The following is a 14,308-nucleotide window of genomic DNA, read 5'->3' as shown; positions in this document are numbered from 1 at the left end:
TGCGAACGGGCTGGCCATCCGACGCCCCCCCGACATCTGGCGCTGCCAGTCCTGGAGGCCCGTGCTGGTATCGACAGGGGTCTGCAGGTTTGCAGCCATGGAGCCCAGGGGGTTGGCAAACCCTGTCTGTGACAGTGCGACGCCGGCTCGCACATGGCCACTGGCGCCGATGCCCTCAGCGATGGCCTGCAGAGACTGGGCCATGGCCTGCTGAGACTGAGCCATGGCCTGCTGTGACTGGGCTATGGCGCCTCTGCCATCTGGCGCCTCTGCCATCTGGTGCTTGCACTGGCTCATGGCCTCCTGTGAGAGGGCAGCCATTTCCTGGGCCACAGACGCCGCCTGCACGGAAAGCCCCAGGCCTCGCAAACCGTTCCCCATGTCTGACACCATCGCACCCACTGCCTCCACCGCGGACGCCACGCGTGCGGTGTCAGCCTGGGTGGCACGCATGACCGGCACCACTCCCAGCTCCTGGATGCGGGTGGACTCCTCCACCTGCGACTGCAGCCGCCGCAAGCCGGCCGTCACCCTCTTCACTCGTCTCCGGGTCGGTGGTTGCATCGGATCTATGTGTGGGTGTGGTAACTCCAGGAACCCGGGATCCATCTGGGCGGCAGATGTTCGCTTGGGCTGGGCTGCCCTCCGACCGCCCGGCCCCTCTGCTGCTCCTACCTCCACCTGCTGTACCGGGACGGCTGTGTTGTGCGCACCAGTGAGTATACCAGATGCCTCATCACTAAAGTGCCCAACCGAGGTGAGTGTTTCTGCGATGGTGGAGGGTGTTGGTGACAGCAGTGGCGTTGTGTCGTGCTCTTCGTCCCATTCTGAGTCCATGGCACTTTGGGGTGGGGGTTCGTCTCCACCCATCCACTCTGAGTCACTGTCCGGTATTTCGTCTTCCCGGGTAGTGGTGTCCTGGGTAGTGGTGTCCTGGGTAGTGGTGTCCTGGGTAGTGGTGTCCTGGGTAGTGGTGTCCTGGGTAGTGGTGTCCAGGGTAGTGGTGTCCTGGGTAGTGGTGTCCTGGCTCGGATGTGACGGGGGCCTATGGCTGCCCCCCTCGTCGCTGGGTGGTCGCTCCCGCACATGACGGGGGTGTCGTCTCCCTGTTGCTCCGGGTCTCTCCGTCTCCCGTGGCCTCCGAAAGGCATCCTGCAGGCGTCGCATGCTGGAGGGTCCGGGTCTCTCCGTCTCCCGTGGTCTCCGAGTGGCATCCTGCGGGCGTCGCATGCTGGAGGGTCCGGGTCTCTCCGTCTCCCGTGGCCTCCGAGGGGCATCCTGAGGGCGTCGCATGCTGGAGGGTCCGGTCTCTCCGTCTCCCGTGGTGTGCGAGGGGCATTCTGCGGGCGTCACATGCTGGAGGGTCCGGGTCTCTCTGTCTCCCGTGGCCTCCGAGGGGCATCCTGCGGGCGGTCTGCATTTGCGGGGATGGGTGCCTGGACGTTTGGTCCTGCGATACACAATGAAGCATGCATGGTTAGACATCAGGCAGTGATCAGGTGATATGGGGGAGGGGGATATAGGGGAGGGGGGATATGGGCACGGGCTGTCGGTGGCTCACTTGCTAGTACGCCCCCGACCTCTGCATCAGCAACCTCCCGGTCCTCAGGTCCGCCAGCCAGTTCCAGGGCCCTTTCCTCGTGTTCGGTCAGTGGCCTCTCATCAGCGGGGCCTCCTCCAGTCCTCACATGCTCCCTATTGTTGTGTGCGCGCTTCTCCTGTGGTGGGGGGTGGGGGGTGGCAGGGGTAAAAGGCAACACTGTTAGGCAGGTATATGAATGCACGCCATCGGTTGCGCGTGCATTGCAGAGGTTAAGGTTAGGGCTGGATTCACTTGGGGATATGGGGGAGAGGGGATAGGGGGGATATGGGGGAGGGGGGATATGGGGGAGGGGGGATATGGGGGAGGGGGGATATGGGGGAAGGGGGATATGGGGGAGGGGGGATATGGGGGAGGGGGGATATGGGGGAGGGGGGATATGGGGGAGGGGGGATATGGGGGAGGGGGGATATGGGGGAGGGGGGGATATGGGGGAGGGGGGGATATGGGGGAGGGGGGGATATGGGGGAGGGGGGGATATGGGGGAGGGGGGGATATGGGGGAGGGGGGGATATGGGGGAGGGGGGGATATGGGGGAGGGGGGATATGGGGGAGGGGGGATATGGGGGAGGCTCACCCTGCCTGCTCTGATGAGGGTGTTCACCTTCTTGTGGCACTGGGTGCCTGTCTGTGGTGTCAGGGCCGCAGCGGTGACGGCCTCTGCCACTTTCCTCCACAGACGCCGGCTGTGGCGTGGGGCAACTCTGCGGCCGTGCCCGGGATACAGGGCATCCCTGCTCTGCTCCACCGCGTCCAGGAGCGCCTCCACATCCCGTGACTCGAACCTCGGGGCTGAGCGGCGGCCAGCCATCCAGTCGGGTGTTCCGGTCGGGTGTTCCGGTCGGGTGGGGGGGAGCAGCTTGGCCTCATGAGCCGTCACGCCGTGCGGCGCGTATGACGCTGCATGGCGTGAACCACTGCGCAAGCGCGGATCCCGTTACGTCGCTGCTAGCCCATTTCGGGCCGGAGACTTTCGACCCATTTTTCCGACGTGACGCAAGTCGGATTTGCGCCGTTTTTTGCGCCGATCGGCGGACTTTCCGCCGATAACGGAGAATTTCGCCCCTGAATCCCAGCTTTGCCGGTGAATTTGGCTCTCCCCACGATCTGACTGTGTAATCCTCACCAGCATTTGGAAATTGCAAACACTGCTGTTTGATCGGGCTGGGAAAGGCAGATGTGAAACCAAAAAGTTTCACTTTGCTTTTCTCGTCTGGTCCAGCACTCTGCGCAATCTTTTGAAAATTCCGCCAATAGTTTTGCAAAATTCAACAAACTACTAAATCGGGGCTTTTAGCATAAAACAGTTTTTTTCCCCCCTTTGTGGTATTCATATCTGCAAGCAGACTGAACATAAGCAAGGCTGCTCCTTGAATGTAAACTCTACATTGAAGGATGCTTGTTATTTTCCAAGGGTTTTCGGATTGTGCTGTAAATTCATTCAGCAGGCATTGCATCTTTCTGTTCCACTGCAGAACTTCAACGCAGCTAACAATATATTACCAAAGGTTATTCTGAAATGTTACATGTTATACATTTTTACGCATATCTTTGTCTATAAAATTATGTTATGGTGCAATTACAAATTTCTGGCAGCTCCTATGTTGCAGGATGACACCTTCATAAAATACAAAGGTTTAAGGCAGAAGATGAGATCAGCATCTACTCTGGGCTACAGGATTGCACATGACCCCATAGGCCAATGATGATAATGGTCCAGATGGAATACAATAAACTTTCATACCCCATTGACTATGTGGGAATAAATTTCCATTATGGGTTCTACCTGCGCGTATGTGTCTGAGAGTATTCAGCAAAGCGAGGCCTATAATATTAAGGATTGATTTTGTGTAGCTGGAATGATTTATTGGAGGCCAAGAGGCAAGTGGTGTGTATTTTTCAAAGACCAGATGGAGCATTTTATAGCTAAAATATTGACATTATGATTCTGCAACTATTACAGCTATATTTGTTCTCAATTCAAAATTCAAATTGCAGGAGGTGCATTAATATTGCCTCAGCACATATAAAGGCGATGGACTTACTAACACAGAAATCACGGCGCAGTCAACACGTAACATTAGATGGACGTAAGCAAATATGGAAAAATATCTGAGTTGTTAAACATTTATGAGCTACACAGGCTTCCCCTTGCGTGTATCCTCTCGTGATTTGCGAAGCGCAGCGTGCACTGTGTTGGCACGAACTGTCTTCTGCAATTTTCTTTTAACAATGCCCACTGAGTATTTGGAGATAATATTTCAGTACATGACAGCAAATCTTAAATGTCTTCAATGCTTCCCCTCAGAAAATCGGATTCAGCTGGGTCCAGGCCTCTCTGACACAAACCCTCAGAGCTTTGATAGCTGAAACACTGCAGTGCTGTTTTTCACAGGGAATGAAGAGGCTGCAGTTTGACAGTGTTGCAGATTCATGTTGCTCCCATGAGCATGCCTGTCATATTCTCCGTCACACAAGAGGGATGTATGATATGACATCAAAGGTCAGATATAGAACCCGACTGGCAATATTGCTAAACGAAGAACATCTATAAGTCTGCAGCAACGCTGAAACTAATTTGAATATTTATTTTTCTCAAAGAGGGCAATTAAATCTATTTCTCTTCATGGGGAGTTGCACTTAAATTATTCCCTCTCTCTGAACGTATTGTGCGTGAAGCAGATGGCATCTGAAGTGAATTAAGAAAATACCTTGCTCTGTTAAAATACTTGAATCATTATTCACCAAACAAGAATTAATGGACCAGGAAGATGGGATTTTATTTTTTCACGAATGTTATTCATTTTGAAGGCTATTTTACACTTTTTGGAAAATGTGCCTAATACGAAATGGATCAGGCAACTTGGCGACCTGACATGTTGCCACCAATTTTGAAATAACAATGTATGAGACAGTGCTGGCAATCTTCTGCCATTGCCCTGCCTGAAAATATAACACAGCAAATTTTCAGAAATCCAGTCAGTTTGCTTTGCTGTGAAAATGTATGTCTACACTGTTGGCACAATTAGAAAGTGTCATGAAGAGAAAATGCGCAAAAGAATGAATTGATTAAGCACCATTTCTTGAAAGTGCCACATAGAAATGCTGGGATTGCTGGGCATTTGAAGTAAGGCCAGAAATCTGTGGCCTATTAGGAACTAAAGATTGATTAGCAGCTTGGAGGGGGGTGCGGGGAGGACACCTCAGCAGATGAATTTTTTTTGAAGAACTAAGCTGGAACAATTTAGAGAAAACAGGCTGAAGGATCAAACATAATTGAAGCGGCCGGGGGGGGGGGGGGGGGGGGGGGGGGGAATTGGGTGAAAGTAGCATTGAATCTGCTTTTGTAAATGGAGAATGTGTCATTTTTGGTCTCACTTTTTAATGTTCCGATCTCTGGCAATTAGGTAAAGTGTGCTCTTGGAGTCTTGGGCTGAATTTTACAACCTCGCGCTAGCATATTTGAAGGTGGGGCAGCTTTGAAAATAAAGTGTATGGCCTTCCCACCCCCCGATCTGACTCCCATATTGGGTTGAGTGAGGAAGGCATCAGATGACCCATCCATCCTTGGGTCTATTGAGGAGCTTAAGTGGCGACTTAAAGGGTAATTTGCAGCTTCATTCTGCCTCCACTGTTATTTTACTCATGACAGGGGAAGATGAAGCGCAGTTGAGTGGGCCGGCAGTTTTCACTGCATGGGCTGAAATTGAAGGCCTACTGGATTTTGGGTATGTGGGCTGACAATTGACGTTACGGTGCCCAGTAAAATCAAGACCACCGAGTCATTTATGGTGCAGAAGATGGCCATTTAGCGTCTACGTGTGTCAATCCAATATCTTTCTGAAATAATTGAATGCCTCTGCTTCCACCAACTTCAAAGGCAGTGAGTTCCAGGTCATTAACACGCAGCATCAGAAAGGACTTTCTCCCATTTCCTCTGTGTCAATTGGCCAAAACCTTAAAAGCCCCCTGGTGTTTCAAACATCAGCTAATGGAGAGTTTTTCCTTGTCTACATTATCCAAACTTATCCTAATCTTGTACACCTCCAGGAAATCTCTCCTCAATCTCCTTTGCTACAGGAGAAGAGAATCAGCTTCTCCAACCTGATCTAGTAGTTAAAATTCCACATCCCTAGAACTATTCTATTAAGTCTCTTCTGCACCCTTTCAGGTACCCCTACACCTCTCCTTACATCTCCCCTAAGGTGTGGCGACCAGAACTCAATGCAATGCTCTTGTGTAATCTAACCAGAGTTTTATAAATGTTCAGCATAACTCCCAGCTTTTGTACTCTATGGCTCTGATTATGAAGCACATGAATCCATAAACATTGCTAACCACGCTCTCGCTACATCTGCCACCTTCAAAGATCTATGCACATGCACCTCCAGCTCCCTTTTGTCCCTCAATAGTCTTTAGAGTCAGGCCATTAAGGTGTCATTGCCTCACCCTCGCTTTTTTGCCAAAACACATCAGGCGGGATTCGCCGGTTGACGAAATCGCGTTCGGCCATCGGCCAGAGAATCCCAGTTTGTGCCGAAATTGGGGGCAGCGCCGATTTTGCGATGCTCCGCCTCCTCAAAACAGCGTAATCGAAGAGTACACCGCATGTCGTTGGAATGGCCTCAGGACGTCACCTGAGGCCCTCCCCCGTTGCTCCGCCCCCCGATGGGCCAAGTTCCCGACGGTGTGGAACGTTGATCTTTTTTTCCCCGTGGATCCCGCGTGGCGGCTACGGACTGAGTCCACAGTCCACAGTTGGGGGGGGGGGGCGTTCAGCTGGCAGGGGGGCCTTATCGGGGGATGGGTGGACTGGTGGGGGGTGGTCCAGGAATGGCGAGGCTGGTTATAGGGGGGCAGGCCGGTCCGCGCACGGCAGGCGGCACGTTGCACAGCACAGCCGCGACAGGCCGCTGCCGTGTGCATTCGCGGCCACGGACCCAGCAATTCTCCGGCCGTATCCGCAGGTAAAGCCGGGGACTTTACACTGTGCGGCTGCTTGCTCCCCTCACCGGATGGAAGATTGCTGCAGCTTTTGCGCAGTTTTTCTGGCGTAAAACGCCACTGTTCCCACCGCCGCCATCAGCACTCTGTCTGCAAATTGAAGAATCCAGCCCATCATCTCATATTTCTTTGTATTAAAATCAATTTGCCACCTGTCTGCCCATTCTGCTCACCTGCCTACGACCTGCTGCATTTAATCAGTATCATCCTCGCTGTTTGCCTCCCCTCCAAGTTTGGTATCACTGGAAAATTAACATTTTTTTACTCTGTATTGCAACATCCAAGTCATTTACGTACATCTCAAAGCAATGGCCCTGGTACTGACCCTTGTGGAGGTTTGGTGTCTTCCATCCTATCTAAAAACAAATGCCCACGACTCAGTGTTCTCTGTCCATTCACCAATCTTTTTTTATCCACACAGATCTTCATATTCCAAGAGCCACATTTTGTTAACCAGCCTTTTATATGGTAACTTGTCAAGTATTTTCTGAAAATCCATGCAGACAACATCCATTACAATCTTTTCATTAACCTTCTCTGCTACTTCATCAAAAAAATTCAATTAGCTTAGTCAAGCACTATTGTCCTTTTCTATCTCTCCTTAATGCCGTCTCCAAGTTTCTGTTTTTTTTAACGTTTCTGATACCTTACCCACCACTGATGCTAAACTAACTGGCCTGCAGTCGTTCTTTAGCTCCCTTTTCAAATGGTTGTATCTGATGTGATTCTTGCTTGAAGAATTCACCTGACGTGCATCATGAACTTTTTTTTGTTGCGTCATATCCTTTGGGGGGATTTTGCACCCGCATTGGCCATGAGAGTAAAGGGTGACACAGACACAAAATCCCGCCAGAGCTGGAAAACGGGAACCACGTTGGCGAGATCCCATTTTCAGATTTGGCATGCCATCACGGCCACAAGGTTTACAACAGGTGTTACAAAACGGGAACGGGGGAGGGGGGGGAATGGGGGCATCCGATGTGAGCGCGGGCGTGGTTGCGTTTTTGCGAGCTTTGGCTCTGCTCGACTTTTAATGCTTTATTTCATTCTGGTGCTCATTTCATATTTGCTTTTTCTTGATCTACACAGCTTGCGCTATGTCTCTGGAAATTCCTGATTGTTTTATTTTTGCGAGAAAGAGCCAGGATGAAATGCTAAAATCCTGGTTTGCTAGTGGCGTCTGGAGTGCTTGTAATGGCACAGTTACAGCTGAGCTGGCTATTGCTTTGGTGGTGCAGTCTGCATTTGGATGATGGCCCCCATCGAAGATGTTGTCTTGGTTGAGAATCTCACCTCTGCGGTGTAGGGTGTTCGAGCTCACTTTGAACGGTTGCGGGGTACATTTAAAAGAGCGGTTGAGGCGCATGAGAGGGTTCTTTTATTCGAAAGAGCACTGCCCATGGGTCAAGGCACCTTCACATCATTCAGATCCTGCTGCAAGCTGTGTCATCTATCCTGATCGGTTCGGGAGCTAGATGGACGGAGTGTGTCCCTGAACCTGTTCCCTGGCAAGAGGTGGGAGGCGAGTTCCCAATGGATTTCAAAAATTGCCTTGGTAATCTTGATTTGGAGCCTAGATGTATCCGATTCATTGGAGCACAACTTATCCTATCTTCGAGGCCGGGGTTCGGTCGAGCCTACCAGTTACTGGTCCTATATCGTCCTACTCTTGATGCCTGTTGTGAAGGGTTAGATGTGGCCAAGCGGGTCAAGTCATTCCCCTCGGCTGGGGCTTAGGATATGGACATCTCGAGAGTCAGAGAGATGGCATGGTGGAAGAGATGGAAGAGATCGATCGATGGAATCCTTGATCCTGCCTTATTCTTTGCCTTCTCATGCGAAATGGATGATATCTTTACCCTGCAGTTCTAGAATCCTGAACGTCACTCCCTGCTGATCATGCTGTTGACTATTTGTTGCTGTCTTTTTTTTTGTATGAGGGGCGTTAATGTGAGCATGATGGCCTATGTCAATGTTTCTTCTGTATGAGCAAAATCATAAAGAGTCAATTGTGGAAAGTGTGACTTGTGCACCATTTTATTTCTTCTGGATATTGTATGTAGAGAATGAGTGGAGCCAGGGCCCCCCACCCTGTGTGTGGTTCTGGTTGGTAGGGTTCTCATTTTGCAATAATTGTGTTTGTGCTTAGTAATTCTTTATGCTGATTAGCTTCCCAAAGTGGCGAGAATATCTTTAGAAGGTATGTTTTAGAACCCTTCTATTAAAAGGGATAGGTTATTCCTTTGTCGAGCTTGTCATTTTGAGAGAGAGCTGTATGATGAGTTGATTCAGGTTAAATGCCATTGCAAGGAGTTGAATTCCATCTTTTTCCTGAATGTTGACAAACTGGTATGGAAAGAAAATGAAGATAAATCACTTATGTAAATGATATAAAGAAAAATTAGCATGCTGCATTTGCTGGACCAGTACGCTATAAATTGGTCTTCTTTTATTATGTTTGTTACTGGGAATCACTGACTTTTAAGAACACAATTCAGAAACTGCTGAAGTTCAGAATAAATGTTGGTGCTGATCTCAAGGACAAGCTTTTGTTTCTTTCGAGGTTTTAATTGGGCATTCATTACGATGAACAGGGAGCCTGATAACCAAGGCTTCAATGCAAGTTTCCTTATGCTATTAGGAAATGTGAATATATCTCTTCAACCCTTCGACCGACATCGAACACAAGGTCGATTGGGAATACAAGTGCAAATTCAAACACTCACTGGCAGGGAATATAATTTCTTACTTACCACTGGACCATCTACTCGCAAAGCCCAATACAAACTATCCAAGGAACACATACTTACCATAATGAAAACTAGTTGTCAGTTGATGCTATGGAACGCTTAAGGATTGCATGTCATGTGAGAATACCATTAAGAAATGGGTGTTGATAAATGGGTGTGTATGTAAATATCTGTAGTGAGAGTACCTTTAAAAAATGGGTGTTTACTACTGCAGTGATGTCAGAGTGTGGGTGGAGCTGGGCTGTCTGCCAGCTTTTTACTTTCGTTTTGAGCAGGCTGCAGGGTGTGTTTTAGTTTCGTTTTCAGTGTTGGAGCTGAAGCCAGGCCAAGCAGGTGTACTGCTGTTCTCTCTGCCATCAAAAGACTATCTCGTGATCATTTGGTGAATTCAGAATTATAAATGTTTTCAGTAGTGACTTTAACCTGATGTGCTTCTGATAAAGATTTTGTTTTTAAGTTGTATGGATGTTAAAAAGGAAAGCTTAAAGGTTTAATTAGTGTTGTAATCTTTGGGGGTTGTATTTGAATTAATGGTTGCTAAGATGTTCACTGTATGTTTTAAAAAGGTTAACTTGAGTTCATAGAACAAACAAGCTTTAAAAAATACTTTTCCATTTCTGCTGTACCACGCCTGTAGAGTGGGCCGTGTGCCCCCCATACCACAATTCAGTAAAAGTTGTGCGTCAGGTGATCTCCATGATACACTTTGGGGCTCTCTAAACCCTGGCCCATAACATGCAAAAAAAAAAGTGCTTATTGCTCCATTACTTACTGTGGCATTTGAGAAACTTTGTTCTGGGCTCAGAATGTTTAATTACACAAATTATGCCCTCAGATGACATTCCTGACTCCACAAAGCCTGACCACCACCCAACGGGCACAAGTCAGGATTGGGATGGAATATTCTCCATTGGCCTGGCTCCAACAACAAAGAAGCCTGTCTGAGCGACACTTCATCCAGCACATTCAACATTCACTTCCTCTGCCAAGACACACAATGGCCGGAAGCACGCCCAGCGAACGGCATGCTGTAGAGAAACACACAGCTGGGGAATCGAAGAATCCCGCCCAAAGGCCACAGTGTTCGATCTGCAGGATGCACTACAGCAACAAAGTTCCTTTGAGAGCACCTTCCAGACCTCTGATGTCCTTCTCCTAGGAAGACAAGAGCAGCAACTGCATGAGAATACCACCAGCACCTACAAGAACACTCCCCACCCACCCCACTCACTCCCCCCACAAACCACACACCCTCCTGACTTGGAACTATTGCCATTCCTTCACTATCAATTGATTAAAACCCTGGAACTCCCTCCTAACTGCGAAGCTACACCACATTGAGCTCAATGGTTCAAGAAGGACCAAATGCTCAAGGGCAAGTAGGAATGGATGACAAATGCTGGCCTTGCCAGGCATGCGGACACCCGTGAAGGAATAAAAAAACACATGTATGCTTTGGTCTATATAAAATCAGTAATTGTGATGCTGGTAACCTCTATTTTTCCAGTAGTACTATGTTGGAATATATAAATTAGTGTTTTACCTAGTCAGGTAATTATTCGATCAGAGCCAATTCTTAAAGGGGCAGGCATTGCAATCTTAAACAGGTTCCTAATTAGGAGACTTGATAAGCCATTTTACAAAGACCCTTCAGTAGAGTTAAAGCAGACAGAGGAGTGGGTAAGAAGGATGGAATCCATAGGAGAAAATGTGTTCAGGGCTTCCCTGGTGACCAGTAAAAGTTCCTGCTCTACTATCTTGGATGCAGGGGGTGTGGAAGGTTGCTGGATTCATCAAGCAAGGGGAGACTGCGGAGGAGGAAGAATGTAAGATCTATTAGGATAATAAACTCATGAGAAACAGAAAAAAGTGAGGATGATAAGAAAGCAAGACAAATAAAACATTCAAATCTCAAGGGCAGAATTTTACTCTTTTCCAACTCCCACCTGGTGGGTTGTGAGACGGGAGCTGGAGTCTGAAACTGCATGGACAGGTTTTCCACCAGCATCGACCTGGTCACAGTTTTACAGCAGCGCAGGCAAGGCCTCGGATGGGAAGCGGGCCGTTTCCCCAATTAAGGCCCTAAGGTGGCCACTTAATGGTAAATGAAGGACCACTTAAGAACCTTTCCCATCCAGCCTCGGCTTTTAAGCTGGTGGACAGATAATGGATCGGTGGGGGAGACACGAATTAGAACAAAATTCAAGCTCAGGAGGGAAACGGGGCTGCCTCCATCAGAAGTCCCCTCCAGCCTGGGGGCGCCCTCCCCTTAAGGCCCAGAGGCCTCCCGATCTCCCTCACTCCCAACCTAAGATATGCATGTAAATTAAGGACACGCAAAATGAGGTGCATGCTGACTGCGCACAACATTGACTGTGAGATCTGTGCATTCCCTCTGCATCCAATCAAGCCAAAATATTTATTTTATTTTTACCACTTGAAGTTGATGACCGTTCTATTAATATATGAATGATTACACGTTTACTATAACTTATGAAGTATTTGACATGTAATAAATGAATTCAATCTTATTTAAGGGTCATAGTTAGAGAACATGTTCGATTTCAATCTTGCAGTCCACTGAGAATGAAGGAGGGCGACTCAAGGGACCCCCTCACTGATGTGTTGGGTACTCTGCTACACAGACGAACCAACACAGTTGCGAATGGTACAACTCAGTTTTATTGCTAACATTTATTTACAGTGGTAAACTGGTTACTGAGGTTCAATCATAACCCTAGAATCTGTGGACCTATTCCTAATTCTATCTTGTAGTGGCATTCAGCACGTGGTGGATGTCTGAGTGGCTTGCTATGAGCTCTGTGCCCTGAGCTGTCTCCTGCTGGAATGCACAGGAAGTGTCGTGTTCCCTGTTTTGTACTGTGTATGCTCTTGCCTGTGATTGGCTGTGGTGTTGTGTGTGTGTTGATTGGTCCGTTGATCTGTCCATCAGTATGTATGTATTTACCTGAATATCATGACACTCACTAGCCCAGGTTGCCCATCACTGCTCTGAAGCCACTGATATTGGGCCTGAATGTTCAGCAAGCCACCGCCTTGCAGAGATCTGGCCCAAATGTTTAAAGTGATTTTTGGCTGCACATCCTTGCGGGTGAGCAATAATCATACCAAACGGCTGACAGTGGTGTAGTCCTTAACAAGCATCATTCTCCGTTTGTTTCCCGGTGATACAGGCCCATCCATCAACTGTAATTTACAACAACCATTATAAATAAATATATACATTGCATATCATCTGAGAATAAAATGAAACATAGGCACTATTGTTATTAATATTGATTCAAAAAACTTGGCACAGCATATTTATTAATGCCAGCCATTAACTATTTATGAGCACAATATTAAAGGATAATGTCCAGTACACATTTATTATTCATATAAATGAAACTTTAGTCACTTGGGTAATTATTTATTTTAGTTGCAGTTTTCTGAAACCAAAGTTCCATGATTTTTTAAAAATAAACTTAAGAATACCCAATTTTGTTTTTTTCAATTAAGGGGCAATTTAGCGTGGCCAATCCACCTACCCTGCACATCTTTTTGCATTGTGGGGGCGAAACCCACGCAAACACAGGGAGAATGTGCGAACTCCACACAGACAGTGACGCAGGGCCGGATCGAACCAGGGACCTCGGCGCCATGAGGCAGCAGTGCTAACTACTGCACCCCTGTGCTGCCCAAAGTTCTATGATTTTAATAAACAATTCATGAACTATGCGTCAAATGCTTACTGCATAGGTAGCAGCCGGGATTCTCCAGTCTCTGAAGCCAAAATCACATTTGGCAATCAGCCGGAGAATCCCCGTTGGCGATGGTCCGCACTCCACACGCCGATGGGACAGCCTCAGGATGTCAGCTGAGGCCCTGCCCCGATGCTCCGCCCCCGATGGGCCGAGTTCACGATGGCGTGGGGCGTGTGTGCTTTTTTTTTTTCCGGGAACCCGGCGTGGCGCCTGGGGTCTGAGTCCAATGTCGCCACAGTCTGGGGGGGAGCCGATCTGCAGGCAAGGGGGGGGGGCTTTGGGGGAACTCGTGGGGAGTGGTCCGGGGGTGGCGAGCCTGGCCATAGGGGGGCACCATTTGGCAGGCTGGTTTCACGCGCGGGCGGTGCAATGATGCACGGCGCGGCTGCTGCAGGCTGGCGCCGTGTGCATGCCTTGGACCCGGCAATTCTACGACCGAATCCACAGCTAAAGCCAGGGTCTCTACGCTGCGTGCCTGTTAGCCCCCCACCAAGCGGAGAATCAGTGCAGCTTTCGCGCCATTTTTTTTGGGCGTAAAATGCCACTGTTCCCCCGTCGGCGTCAACACATAGTCTCCCAAACGGAGAATCCAGCCCAGTTTGTGGTACATCAAACCTAACGTTTACTTTTGAACTCATACAGCTGACAGCTTTGGCAGACAATTGAATTCTGCGTTTGTGAGTGAGTTTGTGACTGACATAAAGTAAACGCATTAATTCTTCATTCATGTAGTAGTCAACAGCTAGAGGTATCATAGAATTCCTCCAGTGTAAAATGAGGCCATTTTACACATTGAGTCTCCACCGGCCCTCCGAAAGAGCACACTATCTACTACCACGCCTATCCCCGAACCTTGCGCATTGATCATGGTCAATCCATGCAACCTGCACATCTTTGGACTGTGGGAGGAAACCGGAACACCCAGAGGAAACCGATGGTGCAGTGGTATTGTCGCTGGATTGGTGATACAGAGATCCAGGGTAATATTCTGCAAACCGGGGTTCGAATCCCACCTCGGCAGATGGTGGGAATTGAATCTAATAAATATCTGGAATTAAAAGTCTAATAATTACCATTAAACCATTGTAGTTTGTTGTGAAAAACACAGCTGGTTAACTGATGTCCTTTTGTTTTGGCCTACAGGTGACTCCAGATCCAGCAATGTGGTTGACTCTTAAATGCCCTCTGAA

Source organism: Scyliorhinus torazame, chromosome 15 (genome assembly GCF_047496885.1).
Source record: "Scyliorhinus torazame isolate Kashiwa2021f chromosome 15, sScyTor2.1, whole genome shotgun sequence".
Lineage (NCBI taxonomy): Eukaryota > Metazoa > Chordata > Chondrichthyes > Carcharhiniformes > Scyliorhinidae > Scyliorhinus > Scyliorhinus torazame.
This window is presented reverse-complemented; position numbering follows the sequence as displayed.